Source organism: Tenrec ecaudatus, chromosome 9, assembly GCF_050624435.1.
Source record: "Tenrec ecaudatus isolate mTenEca1 chromosome 9, mTenEca1.hap1, whole genome shotgun sequence".
Lineage (NCBI taxonomy): Eukaryota > Metazoa > Chordata > Mammalia > Afrosoricida > Tenrecidae > Tenrec > Tenrec ecaudatus.
The window spans coordinates 93739731-93757533 of NC_134538.1; the positions used below are offsets into that span (position 1 = coordinate 93739731).

Here is a 17803-nt window from a genome sequence, read left to right on the forward strand (position 1 = left end):
TCCCCTGGTGGGTAATAATAAAGCTTATTAATTGATTTTAAAAGAAAATGCTGGCAGTTAAAAATTATTTTATATGTTAAACAAAGGAAAGAAACCATATTCTTTGTGATTGTTGACCGTCTGTAGTACTAAAATGAAGCTTTGAATGGCAAATGATTATGTACTTATATGTTTAAGTATAAATTAAGATAATATTAGTAAATACATGAAAATATAAAAACAATGCAGTTACTTGGACATCCATATTGCAATGTCATAATAATTTACTAGGTTTTTCAATTAGTACTGTCTTTATATAATGGTTAAATCTAACTTCTAAAAGAGATGCTATTACTATCTCAAGTGCTCTAGTTAAAGTCAAAAGGTAGACATTATACTTCCCTTCTTTTAGAAAATTGTAGATCAAATAAAGTATATTTTGACAGTAGAGATAATAAAATTGTACTTCTTAAGAACTAATAAATTTAATAGACATTAAATATTTATTTTAGGCACTAATTTGGAGACTAAAATATATTATTTACAGTATTATAATAATTTTAATATATATAAATTAATACTAATATATATTCATGAATGTAGGAGTCAAACTGCTTGGGTAAGAAAACTGGTTCTGAGCTTTGGAGTAAAGGTTCCACATGAATTTCCTGTTATTTCCCTGTGCCATTGTGGTGATTGCTTTTTCCAAAAGAGATAAGCAGTATGATATTACATGTAAATATTGCAAAGAATGTTCTTTAATACTTAAAGAACTTGATAGCACGATATGCAATAAAAGCTAAGTAAGCAATGTTTTTATAATAAACACACAATCTTTACAAGAAAAAAGGTGTTGTAGCTTGGGCCATAGCAGTTACCCTATTTATATTGACTTGAATAACAGCCTCTGATTAACTTTATGAGGGTACTATAACAATACACTATAACACTTATTTTAAGAATGCCTTTAAGTGTATTTATTATATTTATTCAGCATTAGATCACTTTTATCACACACACACACACACACACCCTTTTCCGTGAAATTTACATTTTCAAAATCATATAGTATGTAGTCTTTGCATATGGATGATTTCATTTAGCATAATTTTTTTGTGAAATATAGCAGTCCTTTATTTGTTTTCATTTTAGAATGGTATTTCACTGTTTGGATATGTTACATATTGCGTATCTACTCAACAGTTGATGAGGACTTGGGTTGTTTCCAGCCTTTGGTTACTTGTGAATGATGCAAGTATCTTGAATTAATATGCCTAGTAAAGGAAAGTTTTTGCTTTAATTATGATATAGTTCAACTCTTTAAGTTACATGTGGTTCTTCTTTAAATAATGGCTATCACTGTATTAATATCCTCTATTTGCTAAATGTCATACTTTCTTTTGTTTTGTACATACGATTTCCTTTAGTTTTTCTTTCCCCTCAATATCTAGGTCAAATCAGAGACAATCTCCATTATTTTATCACCACCCAACCTATCTTTTAAAAAATATGTATTGCACTTCTGCATTTATTTGCATATCATGCAATTTTGGGCTGAATCCTGGAAATTGAACATAGACCATACTCTAACTACATGGGGGGTGGGTGCGTCTGGTTTCATTTGGGTATTGTTTTTGTTCCTTGTTTGTTTAGTTACTTGCTTGCGCTAATTTTGTGGCGTTTCTCTTTCCTGCAATGTGTGAATGCTGATGCTTCTGCTTCTTGTTTGTTCTGTTTTATTTTTATTTTAATCCTTGCCTCCTAGGGTTTGCTCCTGTGTCAGTGAGACTGGCCTGAGGATGTGCTCAAACATTTGATCCAGTAAGAGGTTTTCATTTGCCATTGGATGTATGGTGTGCTTTGGGAAGAACACATGTTAAATGTCTCACTCAGATCTAGTTTTTGCTAGGGGACAATCTGCCATATACCTTTTCTTATGACAAAAGTTCTCTTGTTTTGCGAAGATGTATATGTAATTAGGACTCTCCTTTGTGTCTCCTGAGATTATGCAGTCTTGCACATGCATTCAGCCTTTGAGAGAATTAGCAATATGTGGGAAGGTGTCAAATCTTTATGATTCTCTTATAAATCTTACAGAATTTTACTAGAAGGATTTTAAGAATATTCTGCACAGTGCAGTAAATTATAAATATATAGAGATCTCAGTTCTCTAATCACAATGTAATAAAACTAGGAATAAGAATATTAAGAAAATTTAAAGCGTTGAGACATTCCAATGAACTTCCAAGCTAAATGGAAAAACAAAGTAAAATAATACTATATATGAAATAAAATTCAAAGGAACTAACAAATATATGTTGAGTTCAAATTAGCAATCAATAGAGTATTTCCAAAAATATACATATATGAAAAAATAATAGAGCCAGGTAAGCATCATTTTTAATGTATAATAATTAAACAAGATTCAACTTAAGAGTCATTAAAATGAACAAACATTAACAAATATAAAAGAATAAATTAATGGTATCATATATAATAAAATAAATTTATAATTACAGCACACTATAGCTTTTTGGTTTTATATTTTAAAAAGTAAGAAAAATTATACCAAAAGTTGGCAAGTATCTATACATTGATAAAAGATGCCTATAGCATAATAAATATTATTATATAATGTGACTGTGCAATTAGTAGAGGACTGCAGGCAACATATCTCAGTAGTACACTTGTCTCTCCCATATTAAAGTATCTTCAGAAAAATAAGTTTAACCAAAACAGTGACTTCCAAAGGAACCTGCTAGGTGGACAGTTCAATTAAAAGGCAAGGAGGTGACAAAACATTTATCACAATTCTTTTCTGGGTTGCCAGACATACATAATCTTAAAAGGATTTTCTCTCAAGATGCAGAACAACCATGGAAGCTTCTCAGGAAGAAGTTTCAATGACGTAGAAATTTGTATTGGTGAGAATAAGGCCAGGAGCTGGTTAAGCTGAGGAATTTTCCCCATGACAATGCACCTGTTCATTCTTCAAAGGTTATGATTGTACTGTGGGTATTCCACTGAGAACCTCACTTATCCTCTGAACATCCTTGGTTTTAACTCTCAAACACACACTCCATTTAAGCCTCAAATTTCAAGAACATTTCAAATGAACATAATTTGAGTCCCATCAAAGAAGTCAAATTTTTGGTAAGACCTGGTATTAAGTCAAAGGGCCAGAATTCTTCACAGAAGGATAAGAGAACTATAAAACCCAACTTCAGAAATGTATAAATCTAGATGGAGGATACAGTGAAAAACTAAAGCTTCCTTGTTTGTTACTTTTGCTAAGTAAAAGCTCCCATATGATCCTTTTAGATTATGTTCATTGACATTCTTTAATGAGGAAAAAAATTAGCCATCAACTTTATATAAAGATAAAGAGATCATAGAGAAGCAAGGCATGATTGACGAAGAACAACAAAGTAGGAGACCTCACACATTGAGATCTTAAAGCTGCTCTATCCCCACCCCACCCCCATGGTAGTCCAACCCGCCTGATAGAGGAAGATGAATGGAATAGATTTGACGATCTACAAGTGAATCCATAGACACGGATATTTAATAAAGGACCGAAGTATATTCATTGATAAAGAGACAGTCTCTTTAACAAATAGCACACGCAAAACTGTATATACATTTACATAAAACTGTAATAGGACCCATATTTTATACCATATACCAAAACTAATGCAAGATGTATCAGAGACCTATAATTTATGACAGAAACAGTCTTTAACTAAATATATACAATCAGGATGAGCTAAACTAGATGATTGGGATCTTTTAAAAATTGAAGCTTGTGTATATCAAATGACTTAATAAAATAAAATAGAGAGTGCCTAAAGCTGGAGGAAACAGTTCTGGCAATGATAGAGTGAATAGGGACTGGTCTCTAAAACTTATGGAAAATGTCTTTGCCACCACAACAGAAAGACAGCCATTTAATTAAAAAAAAAAGGGATTGTTATTTGGTGCCATAAAATTGGTTCCAATTCCTAGCAATCCTATATGCAACAGAATGAAACTGTGCGGACAGGCACCATCCCATAATATTCCATATGTGTAATCCCCGTAGTGAGCCCCATGTCAATCCATCTCATTGGTTGTTTCCCTTGTTCACTGCCCACTAATTGACCAAGCATGATTTTCTTCTGAGCTGCTATCCCCTGACATGTTCGAAGGATGTGCGATGAAATCTCTCCATCCCTGCTTCAACAGCTCAGTAAGTCACATGCATCCAGTCTTCTTTGATCTTCCTTATTCGATGTCCAGTTTTCACAGGCGTGTGAAGCCATTGAAAAGATCATGACTTGGGCCAGTCCTCAAAGGAACAGCCTTGCTTCTCAACACTTGTAAGAGGTCTCGTGGCACAGATTTTCCTAATGCAACAAGCTGTTTGGTAGCTTGACGTTTTTGCAGATTGATGTTTTGCTTCCGTGAGCATTGACGGTGGATCCACGCAAGATGATACACTCTTGGCGATGACAATCTTTTCTCCAGGGACTCTGATGGAACCATTTGGTCCGGTTGTACGAATTTTGGTTTTCTTTGCATTGAATTGCGACCCATGCTGGGAGGCTATCATTCTGATGGTCCTCGGCAATTGGCTTTGGGTCTTCCTCAGCGTATGTAGGCGGAGCAAAGTCAAGAGAAGGAAATGCTGACGGGCCACAAGAGTAAAAGAAAACAGAAGTAAATCCTCCTGTACAGACCGCCCTTCAGTCAGCGTAATCAGCCTCATCTATGAGGAAATACACAGGTGCACATGCCGGCTGAGCAGATGCAAGAAGGTGAATGGGAGTACTCCCAGAAGTCTATAAAGAAGACATCTACATATGCACTGTGTATGATATAAATATATCCAAGCTTATTGCAGAATATGCTGGGAGTTTCCAAACTTTATGGAAACTTGAAGTACAAGATAATGGGATTTTTCCAGAAATTTTCGAGGCTCCTTCATACAGGAAACAAAATTCACAAACACTTTTAGTTGCAATCAAGTACCTTGAGGAAGTTTGAGGGGAGGTAGGTCAATTGGCATTAGAACAGACCCCATAAACAATATTGTGTATCTGATTTCAGTGAGTATAGACTGGGCCTTATGAGCTGATTGAGACGATTGATTCTCTCCTCATCTGAATCAAGGTAAACAGACAATCAAAACTCTCAGAAACCATTAGTCCAAAGGATTGATGCACCAAAGCTTCTACTATTCAGAAGCAAGAAAATGCCAATTGTGCCAAGGTACCACTGCCTATTACTCTGATGAATATTATAGTAGACATTCCCCGACAAAAAGAGAAAAAAATTAAAACATAAAAAGGATCAAGTGAATTTATCTGACGGAGACTAGAGGAAACTCTGAGACCATAGGATTTCAGACAACCTCATTCCTGGAATTGAATCCACCTTAAAACAGTGCAATTGACTATAGGGGTCCAAAGAGCAATATATGTGCAAACCAAAGTTAAGAAGGCAGGAAGATAGAGGGGGGAGGAGAAGGCTATATGGAAATGGGGAACCAAGCTGGAAGTGGGAAGATGGTTACTACATTTAGGATATTGCAATTATTGTCATAAAACAAAATGAATATTAAGTACTGAGTGGAAAATAATTTACATTGAAAATTTGTACTCAAGCTTTGATAAAAAAGAAATGCATGAAAATTAGAAAACAACAAATATAAGTAAAAGTAGTAAATCTAAGTTAATGCTTCACAAATTTGATGTAGATACTGGTTCCCATGCTTGGGTTTCCTGTGTCACTGTGTCTATGAAGTTCTCATTTCCGTCAAACTCCCAGGTGTTCAGTTGTCATACTGCTCTGAGAGAGTAAAAAGTAAAAGCGTATTAATAGGACTCTTAAAATTTTATTATACCGCATTTACCCTTCAGATCACAAGCAATTATTATGTTTTTAAAATGATTACAGTAGATAGATGAAAATGGAATGTTTTCATGATCCATTTTATGCAACAATCATAATCTTAATATTAATTGTCTCTGGAGCTTTGGTGTCATAGTGGTTATGTGTTGGGTTGCTAACTGCAAGGTCAGCAGTTCGAAATTAACAGTCACTCCTTGGGAAAAAGGGCTTTTTACTCCAGGAATCCCTTTCTGAATCTGGCAAGACCTTCTACCAGTTTCCTGTAAATTTACTGCTGCACACATTATTGGATAATCTTAAGCAAAATTTTAATTGTGTGCAATATCCGTGATATTATTCTATGGTACGGGCCTTGTGTTGGGTGCCTTTCTTTGGAATGGGCACATATAAATGGATATAACCAGGCAGTGGGCCCGGTAGCTGTCTCGTCCTTTCCTAGCATAGGTGATTGCACTCAGTGCCTCGTCAGCTTGCCGAAACATTTCAATAAGGTGAAAGCCTCATCTTGCTCCTGCAGACAACTGGTGACTTTGAATTCCAGACCTGGCTGTGGACTGGGGTTTAGCAACGTGATGTATACCCAACCTAGGCTCCTGAAAATTATTAGCAGTTCTATAAAATTGGAGTATAATTCAGTTGATGTTAACAACAAAACTATAAAATATCTAGGTCTTTGTTCTAGAAGAAAGGTTTAGATAGAAAACTGCATAATTCTAAGTAAATTAAAATATATGATTTTTAATGAACATTTAGTTTCCCAGTGCTGTTTAAGAACATATTTCTAAATTGTCTGTCTAATAGGTCATTTCCAAAATATTTATGCTCTGTGTGCTGTCATTCTTTGACTATACCCTATAGTGTATATGAAGATAAACATCATGGCATAAATAATGTGGATTCCAGTGTAGGGGAGTAAAATAAAATACACATCTACCTTTGATATATGACTAGAAGATATGTGTCAATAAGGGTTAACAAAGTGAATATTTTTCTTTAAACTCTTGACGTATGTATCTCACTGTTTACAGTGATATCACATTATGATAAGGATTGTTTGGCTGTTGTTCAGTGCCTTTAAGTCAGCTCAGATGCATAGAAAACCTGCAGTAAACAGAACAAACATTGCCTACCTGGTCCTGTTCCATCCTCCTAATTGCTGTTGTTGGAGTCCATTAATGAATCTACTGTGTCAATCCATCTGGTTGGGTCTTCTTTTTTTTAATTGATTCCATATTTTATCAAGCATGATGTCCTTTTACAAGGCCTGCCTCCCCTCCTGATCACGCATCCATGGTACATGAGATGCCGTCTCCCCATCGTTGTTTCTCAGTGGTATTCTGTCTGTACTTCTTCCAAGACAGATTTGTTTGATGATACAGTCAGTATTTTTGTCAACACTATAATTCAAATATATGACTCTTTCTCCATTTTCCTCATTCCTTGTCCAACTTTCACAGGCATCTGACTTGATTGAAAATACCTTGGTTTAGGCCACCTACACCTTAGTCCTTACGGATTATTTAACGCTCCGTCAATAGGGAGAGAGGCTTTTTCAGAACATACATTAGCAACAACATTCCCATATTGTAATTAAAGATACAATGTAGAATAAACCCAGTTCACAATCATCTTAACTTCACTTTATTTTTTTAGCAGCAAGGTATAAGTACTTGGACACAGGTTGCAGTCACTATAAAATATGACTTAGTATTTCAGCCAAAATAAATGTTAAAATAATGGAGGATTTAAGGGATCCAATTCCTTACTAAGCTTAACGGGGTGATCATCTTTACAACGGATAGTATGCATAATTATGCGTAATTGAGACCTATGAGTTATCTTCCCTACCCCCTAGGTCTGTAAGGCCAACTCTGAAAAGACCATGGATTATAAGCATGGAAATGCTTCCAACAACATAAATTATATTTGGCTTGCTGACACTGATACTCAGCCACAAAATAGTGCTCATGTAAGACCATCTTAGCCCAATTCTGTTTCCCCTACATAGAGTATTGATTTTGTAACAGCTGTTAATCATCTCTGTAAGTTCCAAGTTGGACACTCTTCAACACAGAAGTCAGCACTGAAAGCAGAAATAAGGAGGCAATAAGAATTTCAAAGACCTCGGGAAGGGTCCTCCAGTGCTTGTAGACCACATCCAGAAACAAATTAGTAGCACACATTGTATAGAAAAGTGAAAGCCAACATTAAAATAAAAGCCTTCTCCACATTAATTCTTCTGAAAGCCAAAATGGGTTTGTGCTCACTGTCGAAATAGCCTCCCTGTCTAGAAGAAATGTAACAAAGACAAGTGGACTTTTACTGCCCTGTATATATTACCACCCAAATGCCCTATCAAATAGATATTTGCATGGATATGATTTAATATCCTTCAGCCTTACTCAGTCACTAAGAGCCTCTTATTCTGCCTCTGTAGGAAAAATATGACTACTTAATTCTCATAACCATAAATTTCAAGTTAGTGGAATAGCCACCAATTCTTTCAGTCATCAGCCCTCTCTCACGTTTCCCTAAGCTGTTACCAACAACTACACAGGAACTATCTCAAGCATAGAAATTTAACCATATGCATACATCGCTTAACATGTTCATTGTATGTCCAGCCTGAATTAAATTAGATTGGGCTCTGAATATAAGAAACACAGGGTTTAAAACACAAAATGTCCCTTCTATTTGTTCATTTCATTCAACTGCTTTATTATAGACAGTGTAGCATTTAAACATTTCTTCCTATTGCTTAATTTAAATTTTTTTCCATGAGCTTCTATTGATCTAATTTTGATATTATGCTAATGGCAAGGAGTCCTGGTAATATAGTGGTCTAACATGTCTGCTGCTAACCCCAAAGTCAGTAGTTTGAACCCACCAACTGCTTTGTGGGCGCTCTCTTAAAGACATAGCCTCTGAACCCACAGGAAGACTTCTACTCTGTGCAGAATGTTACCATGGGGCATAATGGACTCTGAGATGGTTTTAGTGGATGATGACTGGGATCATTGTAATTGTTATGTGGTGGAATACCTGAAAATTAGATTAGTTTCTATGAAGTAAATATGAACTCAGAGTTAACCAGTGTGCACAAAGTAGAACTGCTCTATAATATTTTCAAGGAGGCAAGCAGGTCTCCTAAGGAGCTTCTGCGTAGATTGAACCACCAAACTTTCAGTTGGTAGTCATATGTTTAGCTATCTATGTCACATGGGAATTCCATCTATTTCCCAAGTAATATGCACTTAATCGTCAACCCAGTTGCCTAAATGATGTACGAAGATTTACCTTGAACAAATTAAAAAGTTATGAATCTACCACGTATTCAAATGGAGACAGTAATCCTCAGTCTAAAAGGCCATATTCTCTGAATCATATCTTTCCCCAGTTTATAAGATAAACTATTATTAGAATCAATTAACTTTTTAGGAAATATCTTTTAGAATTAGATAAATGTTTGTTCATATTTTTATAGGAAATTTTTATTTTGAAGGGCATTGACTTCTGAAATCATTGTTTGTATTTGACAATTATGCTTATTTGAGTATAATATCAATTAGAAAATAGTATTACTCTCAAATACCTGAGCATTTCATCTCAAAGCAATGCTATACTTATAGAAATTTAATTTAATTCTATAAATTTAATTCATTGTCAATTTAATCACTCTTTCCCACACATTTAATTCCAACACTATTACATAGTGTTTCTCTATAATTGAATACACCAAACTAAGCCTCTAGTCAATTTGCCTTTGTTCTATTTTCAGACCAAGCACCCTCAGTTGTACAAATGATTAAATGCTAATAAAAAAGTTAGAGGTTTGAATCCACCTAGAAGGTATTTTGCAGAAAGACCTGGAGATCTAGAGTGACGGATAACCCAAACTGCTGCTATAGAGTTCACTCAATTTCATAGCCACCCTACCTACGTATGTGCTCTGAAACTATACATCTTTATGGGAACTGTGAATTTTATGGGAGCAGATAACCTCTTTTTTTTTTTCTTCCATAGAGCTTCTGGTGGAGTTGAACTATCCACCTTGCAGTTTACAGTACAATGCCTAAACCACACACTACTGAGACACCTTCTGGCAGATACCATGCATGCAGAACCTCTTAAACACGTAGTGACCACAGTGGAAATTGACTTCAGGATAACTGTCTTGGTTTTAACCTAGTCCCAGCAGAATGATATGTAATAAACATCCAATAAAAATAGAAAATCAAAGAATTTCTTTCCAAAGATATTCATTTGGCATTTTTCCACCAAATAGCTATTATATGTTTATATGCTTTTACACTTACAAATATTTATAATGGTTTTGTTTATTGACAGGATATATGATATTCAAAAACGATGAAGATATAATAGTTGACAAAAGAGTATTTAATAATGTAAAATAGTCAACAAATTCCTTTAAAATGAATAAATGTTTCAGGTAAAGAAACAATTAGAAAATAATCTTGTGATTTAAAGTACATCATTCTTTAACCTTGGTAATTTGTTAGCTATAGAATGATTATTTTTAGCTGTTTGCCCACTCTTGTCATATTTTGCTAAACTATGAATCGCTCCTCTGCAAACTCTCTTTCCTACCACATATTTTTCTAACTTCTCTGGCAGGTGTAATCACTGTCTTCAAAGAAATACATCTGTTGATGCAACTTTTGGGCAATAGTTTATTGTATTTCACTTTACTAACTTTCTATTTATTGAAATTATTTGCTTCCTTGAGCTTCCTCAACCCACACTATTGGATATTATATTTTTCCCTAACTGCAAGCTAGTTTAATGTCACCTTCACGGAGTGAGCTCAGCTCACTCTCTAGAAGCTGGACTGTGGATTATCACTGGGTTCATACTCATCTACTCTCTCTCTCTAACTTTGTGGCTATTTCACTACTTCTCATGATTTCAAGCATCATGTTACACAGATAATAATTTTCTTTATATTACCAATTTACACCTACTCCTTTACTTTCATATACGCTGTCACTAAAGAGGAAATTCTCTTCACACTGTAAGCATCAGGTGTAGGATGATCTTCCACATTCATATTCGTCATTCTACTTTTTCTCCTCGAGCCTGCTGAGAACTCATTGCCTTTGTGTAGAAGAATTGGAGGAAGACATTCATAAGAGCTTCCTGGTCACTGTGGTCCCTCTCATGTCCCTAAGGCTGCCTCTGTAGCATTAGCTCAACTGCTTAGAGCAAAAGACCTTTTCTCTTGCCCTCCACAAAGCTCATACACTCATCAACTTCCATCTACACTGCAGTCTTTAGTGTGTGTCTATAGTTTTGATGCATCAGTTCCATCCTTGTGTTAGCTAGCCACATCTGGGTTGTTATTGCTGTGTGCCATGAAGACTGTTTCATCTCATAGCGACCCACTTTGACAGATAAAACTACACAAGAGGGTTTCCTTGCATATAATCTTTATGTGAACATGTCATCGGTCCTTTTCTCCCAGGAGGTTGAAGAGATGCAACTGCTTGTCCTTTGGCCAGCAGCTGAGCACATAACCTGCCCATCCCCACAGCTCTCCAGCTACACGTCCAGTGGCCCACTATGGTGTGCATTAGGCATTGCAACTTCCTCACCCAGGGCAGCTTCAGTCCTACCTCCAGAAACTGCCTCGAGTTCCTGAAATCATTTTCAACTTGACTTTGTCCTTTCACATGCCACCAAACTGCATGTGCGAACCTAACCATTTCGACCCATCCTTCTCCACTGTCCTATATGTATTTCTTCTTTTTCTTTATTCACAAGTTTCAAGGTTATCTTTTGTCTGACTTCGAATAATTAACTCTAGTCCCTCTGTCTTCAAATGTTGATCCTAACGTGCTATAGTCAATTTGCAATTCTTGTTTGAGTACCCATACCACTATTGAAAATTAATCACACTTCTCAAAAATTTAATAGGTACTGGTTTGTCTATCTGCCCTGAGCATTTTAACACCTACAGTCAACAGATGTTATGTTATTAAAATGTGCTTGCATTTCACCTATACTATAATACTTCTCAATAGTCTGTTATTTTTTAACTTTTAAAGTGAATTCAATGAAGGTTTATAGAACAGATCATGAGCTTTACATTCAGTGATTCAAATACATTTGTTTAACTCATCCATTGTAATGCCTTGTGGGGCAATTATGTTAGTAATGTTAGTTCCCCCCTGTGCTTCTTGTTTCCACTCCTCCTTTCCTTCATGACGTTCCTAACCCTCTAAATGTTGCCCTTGGATAAATGTTGCTATTTTGATTCTAAAAAGTTGATTTTTCTAACACAGTATGAATTCTGTTCCAGATATAAAGGATGACTAAGGGCCATGATTTGGTTTTCCCACTGGTATATACATGACAAATCTATAAGCCTTGTTTCTTTTATGATTTCGAGTTCTGTTCCATTTGAATTCTTACACTCTCTCCAGGACCTCCTAATGCATAGCAGTTAGTAGTGGGAACTGGGTGCCATCTGGTACTTCTGATTTCAGGGCTGTGAAAATTTATGTTTCTGTGGTTCATTGGACCATTTATTTCCCCGTGTCTTTAAAATGCCATCACTCTTCTTTCCCCTAGGCAAGGAGAAAACAGTAGTTATACCTTATATAGTTGTTCACAATCATTTGCTGTGTTAGGGTTCTTAGAGTAACAAAACCAGGACTCGTGATTTTAGATAGATAAATAGATAGATATACAGCATATAAAATAAACAGCTAATTAGTCCACAAAACAATATAAATGACTCAGTTTGACTCACTTCCATGAGGTAGTCAATACACTGGCAGTCTTTCAACTCACGAGAGCTGCTGGGTGCAAGTCAAGGAAGCAGACATCTGTGTCTTCTGTAGAGCAATACAGGCAGTCTGGCCACAGGCAACAAAGAGCAGGGCATTTCACCAACAGTCAGCCAGATAACAGGGTCTGACAATCCCAGCTCAAGTGATGTATACACTAGGAGTATGGTGAAGAAGGTCATGAAGGAACGTCAAACAACAGTGACACAGTCCATGGGTTGGGTGTCCCATAGGAAGGGTAGTTCACAGGTTGAGGCAGAAAACAAGCTAAGGTGCTGTAGGCTGGTCTGATTATCAGAGAGCAAGAGACAGAAAGGTGAGGCTCATGGAGCCATTTATATCATGGCTCATGGAGCCATTTATCTTTGCAACCTTATTAACCCACATGTGTTTACTGGCCAGGTGGGCACAGTAAACCTACCTATCACACTTGCTATCCCAGATGCTACTCACTGAAGATGGATCTAAAGCATTCTTTGTAAACTATGATATGCCAATTGACCTCAATGTTCCCATGTCCAGTAGATTATTAAATGATGATTTTTTTGTGGATTAATATATTTTCAGCTATATACCATGTTCCAGATTAATGTAGTTAGTTCTTTCTCTTACATTTGATCGAGTAATCTCATTGTTATTATTTTTTAAACCTAGTAGTACATAACTCCCACAATAATTTAAACAAACTCCTACATTTTAATATTTGTAGAAATTTTATAGAATGGGCATATTAAAATTTCTCATAATGTGCAGTAAGGAGTTAGTGTGTATTGAATTTTCCATAAATATATTTAAAATATGGAGTCTTTTCCAATATGTTTTAAAATATAATAAAGCCTGGTATCTTGCCTTGAATGATTTTTAACAGAATTTTGATTTTCCTCTAGTCATTTAATTTCTAGGCCATGCAGTTTCCTAATGTTCCATAGCTAATTAAATCTCACCTTGTTTTAGCTGTCATGTGCTTTTAATGACGATACTTGCAAACTGTATCAGAGCTAAGGATTATTTTCTTTACAATAGCAACTCTCTAGCTAGAAGCTGTACTGCTGCAAGTGACAATGATAAATGAGGGTGTATTCCTGAAGATGTAATTAATCTGCAACAGGGTCAGCACAGCTCCTTAGGTAAATGAAACCAAATCAGCTGTGTAGTTTATAATTAACTTACAACCATATTAGTCCAAGTGTAATATTATTCATTATACGTGTAGGGTATTATTTTATCCATATGAAAGTTGTGATTTGCTAAGTAATGATTAACAATTCATCTCAATACTTTAGTCATATGATCATAATATAATTGTCATACATTTTCATTTGATTCTATTTACCATTTATAATTGAAAGGTAAAAGTGAATGTGTGTGCTTTGGATGGAAATAAGTAGTTTCAAAGAAAGCATGTGTTTCTACAATCAGCTGAGTTCACAGTAGCACGTCTGGTAGCAAGGATATTTTGGACTCTTGAGCATGTGGAGTGGGAGAGCAGACTTGTAATATTCAGAGAGCACTCACTCCTGTTAATACGCAAGCTTCATCGTCACTCCTTTAGAAAAACCATGGTAATACAAGGAGTAAAGTTTGACCCACAGTGGGCACAACTCAATTTCACTTGAGCTTTATTTAGTCAAGAAAGACTATGGTCATGAGTAACGTCCAGGGTCAGTGACACTTCAACTGTGTCCTCTTTAAAAGAAGAATACAAAATGAAGACCATAGACAATCAAATACTTTACCAAATATGCAGTTTACCTACACCTTAGTTATGTGTACTCATACTCTCATTGACGGAGTTAAACCTACAATCTCTTCCAATGACATCCATACTTGAAGTTATAGTTAGAATTGTCTAACTCACACGCGATAAAAACATTCTATACAAGTCCTTCATGTGGCCATCGTTGATCTGATGACCTAGAAAAAACAAGTTTGCTACACTCTTCTTCAATTGGTGATCCTGATAGTGGGTCATAAACAGCCTAACCAGAATCAATGGCCTATTCTGAAAAACAAAGAAAAGGACTTGCTCAATAGACCCTGGTTTAGAGCAGTTCTTCAAGCTTCAGGACAGATATTCTGAGGTGTTCAGTCCTGGTGTGCTTGATTGAAGCTGAGCAAGTCCCTTTGCTGCTATTAGTGGTCCCATTGTCCATTATTTTCTATAACCCTTTTGCTCTAGCTGTATTCACTAAATTCTTTGACCATAGAATTTGTAGGATTAGTAATATTCCTTGGGGGATTAACCATTCTTGGTATATTTCTCTTTAATAATTTTGAGAACATGGGTTATTTTAAGTCCTGTTGACTTATAATCTCTTTTAATTCATGATTTTGTCAGTATAATTCCCTCTGAAAATTTAATAACATTGCTTTGATTTAAGTTAGATCCAGCACACAAGTATATTCATGTTTTTTAACTCATAACTACTTTTTTAATTGTAGCTAAATTAATTCTATAAATTCCAGTGGGAGACCTTTACCCTAAACTTCTTTGCTTCCTTGAGCTACCTTTTCTAATTGGAATGATTTAATACTCAGCCAATTTTTTCTAGCATGCTTTAATCTCTCATGTGGTTGGTACGCATTATCCAGTCAGTTCTGACTCATAATGACCCCCATATGTACTTGAGAAGGAAATGGTGCCAGATCTTATTCCATCTTCACAACAGGTTTTTCTACGTCCATTGTTGCAGTCGCTGTGTTCAGCCAAATCCTCAATGGTGCTCCACTTTTCAGTCGGCCCTCTACTTTACCAAGCACGAAGTCCTTTTCCATGTGTACAAAGTAATGAACACACTAGCTGTACTTCTTCTTAGAGAAATTTACTCGCCCTCTGGCAGCCCACAGTACTTTTGATATCCTTCAGCAAGACTGTAATTCCAATGTATCAATGTTTCCTTTATCTTCCTTTTCCAGGGTACAACTTTCCCATGCATATGAGGTGATTGAAAACACGACCGTTTGGGTCAGATGAACTTTACTTTAAATGACGTCCTTGATCCTCAACACCTTAAAGAGGTCTTGCAGAGCTAATTTTCCCAAGGCCATATTTCTCAACTTCCACCTCCTTGAGCATGTGGATCCAAGGAAAATGAGATCCTGGACAACTTATATTTTTTCTCCGTTTATCATTATGTTGTCTATGGATTCCGTTGTGAGGAAGCGAGTTTTCTTTTCATTGAGTTGTAGTCCGTAGAAAGGTGCAGTCCTTGAACTTCATCACAAATGCCTCCAGTGCACTCTGCTTTCAAGAAGCAAGGCTGGGTCATCTGTGTACAACAGCTTGTTAATAGGTCTTCCTCCAGCCAGGATGCCATTTTCGTCTTCATATGCTCCGTCTTCTCAGATTAATTGTGGAGCATATAGGTTGAATAAGCATGGTAAAAGGACACAAACCTGATGCACATCTCTCCTGATTTAAGCTGCTCAGGATCCCCGTGTTCAGTTATAACGACTGCCTCTTGGTCCATGTACAGGCTCTACTGGGCACAAGGAAGTCTTGGGGAATTCTACTCAGTCTGATCTTTCTGGTATTGTTTGCTTTTGCCCGAGATCCATCTTATATCAGCAAGGAAATCCTTGTCCTATTACTATTCTGGCTCAAGGTTGAATGTCCGGCAGCTCACTGCTGAGGCAGCCCTGCAGCTGCAGTTGGATGATCTGTGACAACATTTTACTTGGGTGCGATAGGAGAAACACTGATAGGGATCTCCAACTGTCCCTTCACCAGTAGGTTTTGTCTTATAAATTCCTTGCTATAGGTTAATGAGTGCTTCCAGTGTCGTCACATTTCAATGATTGTTCCTCAGATTATTTGAGCCTTGTCTTGCTCTGACGCCTTCCGTGCAGCTTGGACACCTTTTTCAGTATCATTGTTTATTTTTTATTGTATGCTGTCTCTTGAAATGGCTGAATGTCAACCGTTTTTTTTTTTTTGGTATAGTGACTATATATACCTTTCGTTGATTTTTGATCTTTTCTGCATCATTCAACATTATGTCCATAGAATTCTTCAACATGTCAGCTCCAGGTTTGGCTCCTCTCACACACAGCGTTTCTCTTGATTTTGACATTCCTGACATAATGAACTCTACGATTTTCTGATTTAAATTGCAAATGCCCCTTCATTTCAGCTCACTAATGCCAAGGATAGGTTTGCAGTTGGTTCGTCTCTCTTTACTAGTGCCCAGGAGCAAATGCAGCTTCCCCAACATTATTCCGTGCACTGCGGTTGGCTCCACTTTGAGGGCAGTTCCTCAGCAGTGGCATTTTGAGTGCTGTCCAGCCTAAGGGGCTCAGCCGACAATGTTTCAGTGTTATTTATACGGTTCTCAGGGGCTCATCCTTCAGAGGTGAAGAGTCCCTTTCTTCTTCATAGTCTCTCCTTAATCTGGAAGCTCTGCTGAAACCTAAACACCTTGGGTAATCCTGCTGCTTTTTAAAATGCCTATGACCTGGCTTCCAGAATCACAGCAAAAAGCAAAGCCCCACATGCCAACAACCTGACTGACAAGGGTTTGTAATCTGCATAGATTTAAAAAATTAGTACGAATTTTATCAATGTTCAGAGGCAATTTAATCACAGTTTTTGGGTTTTGGTGTGGTTGTTGTTGTAAATTATTTGTTTTCATCTTTGCCACGTTACTGTGACCCTCCTGTCAGTGTAGTCTTTTGCTGTATAAGGCTGAGGACACGCTTCCCTTCACATCCTGTGTGTCTTCTATTTTATGATGTCTCTGTGTGTACTCTTTACACCTTCTTACAGACTCTCTTCTCATGTTCTTGCTCAGGTGCTTCTTGAAATATTGTGTCTCATACCACTAGCATCTCCGGGATATGATTGTCTTGTGTTTCAGGGCCTGGAAGGATCACTTTCGTTTTCATCTCTGACTGCCATCACTGCCCAGGACCTTGGGCCTAACAGCTAAGCCAAGGCCACACATTCTGCTTACATATTTATTTTTACTCATGGCAACTTGCTCTTTGCAGTATTGATGTCTATTATGTTGTGCTAACAAAACACCCAAATGTCGGCGGCTTAGAGACAGCAGTTTGTTTTTCATTAAAGCTCTGTCCCAGCCTGATTTGGCACGACTCTCAGATGGACATCAGTCACATTCTGA

The 17803-nt window shown here is 36.6% G+C and overlaps 1 protein-coding gene across 6 annotated transcripts in view; it reads left to right on the top strand.

Annotated features, from left to right (window-relative positions):
• Positions 1-17803, top strand: part of DGKB (diacylglycerol kinase beta) — a 712573-nt gene that overhangs the window by 285665 nt on the left and 409105 nt on the right. The gene's annotated exons all lie outside the window — the stretch shown is intronic.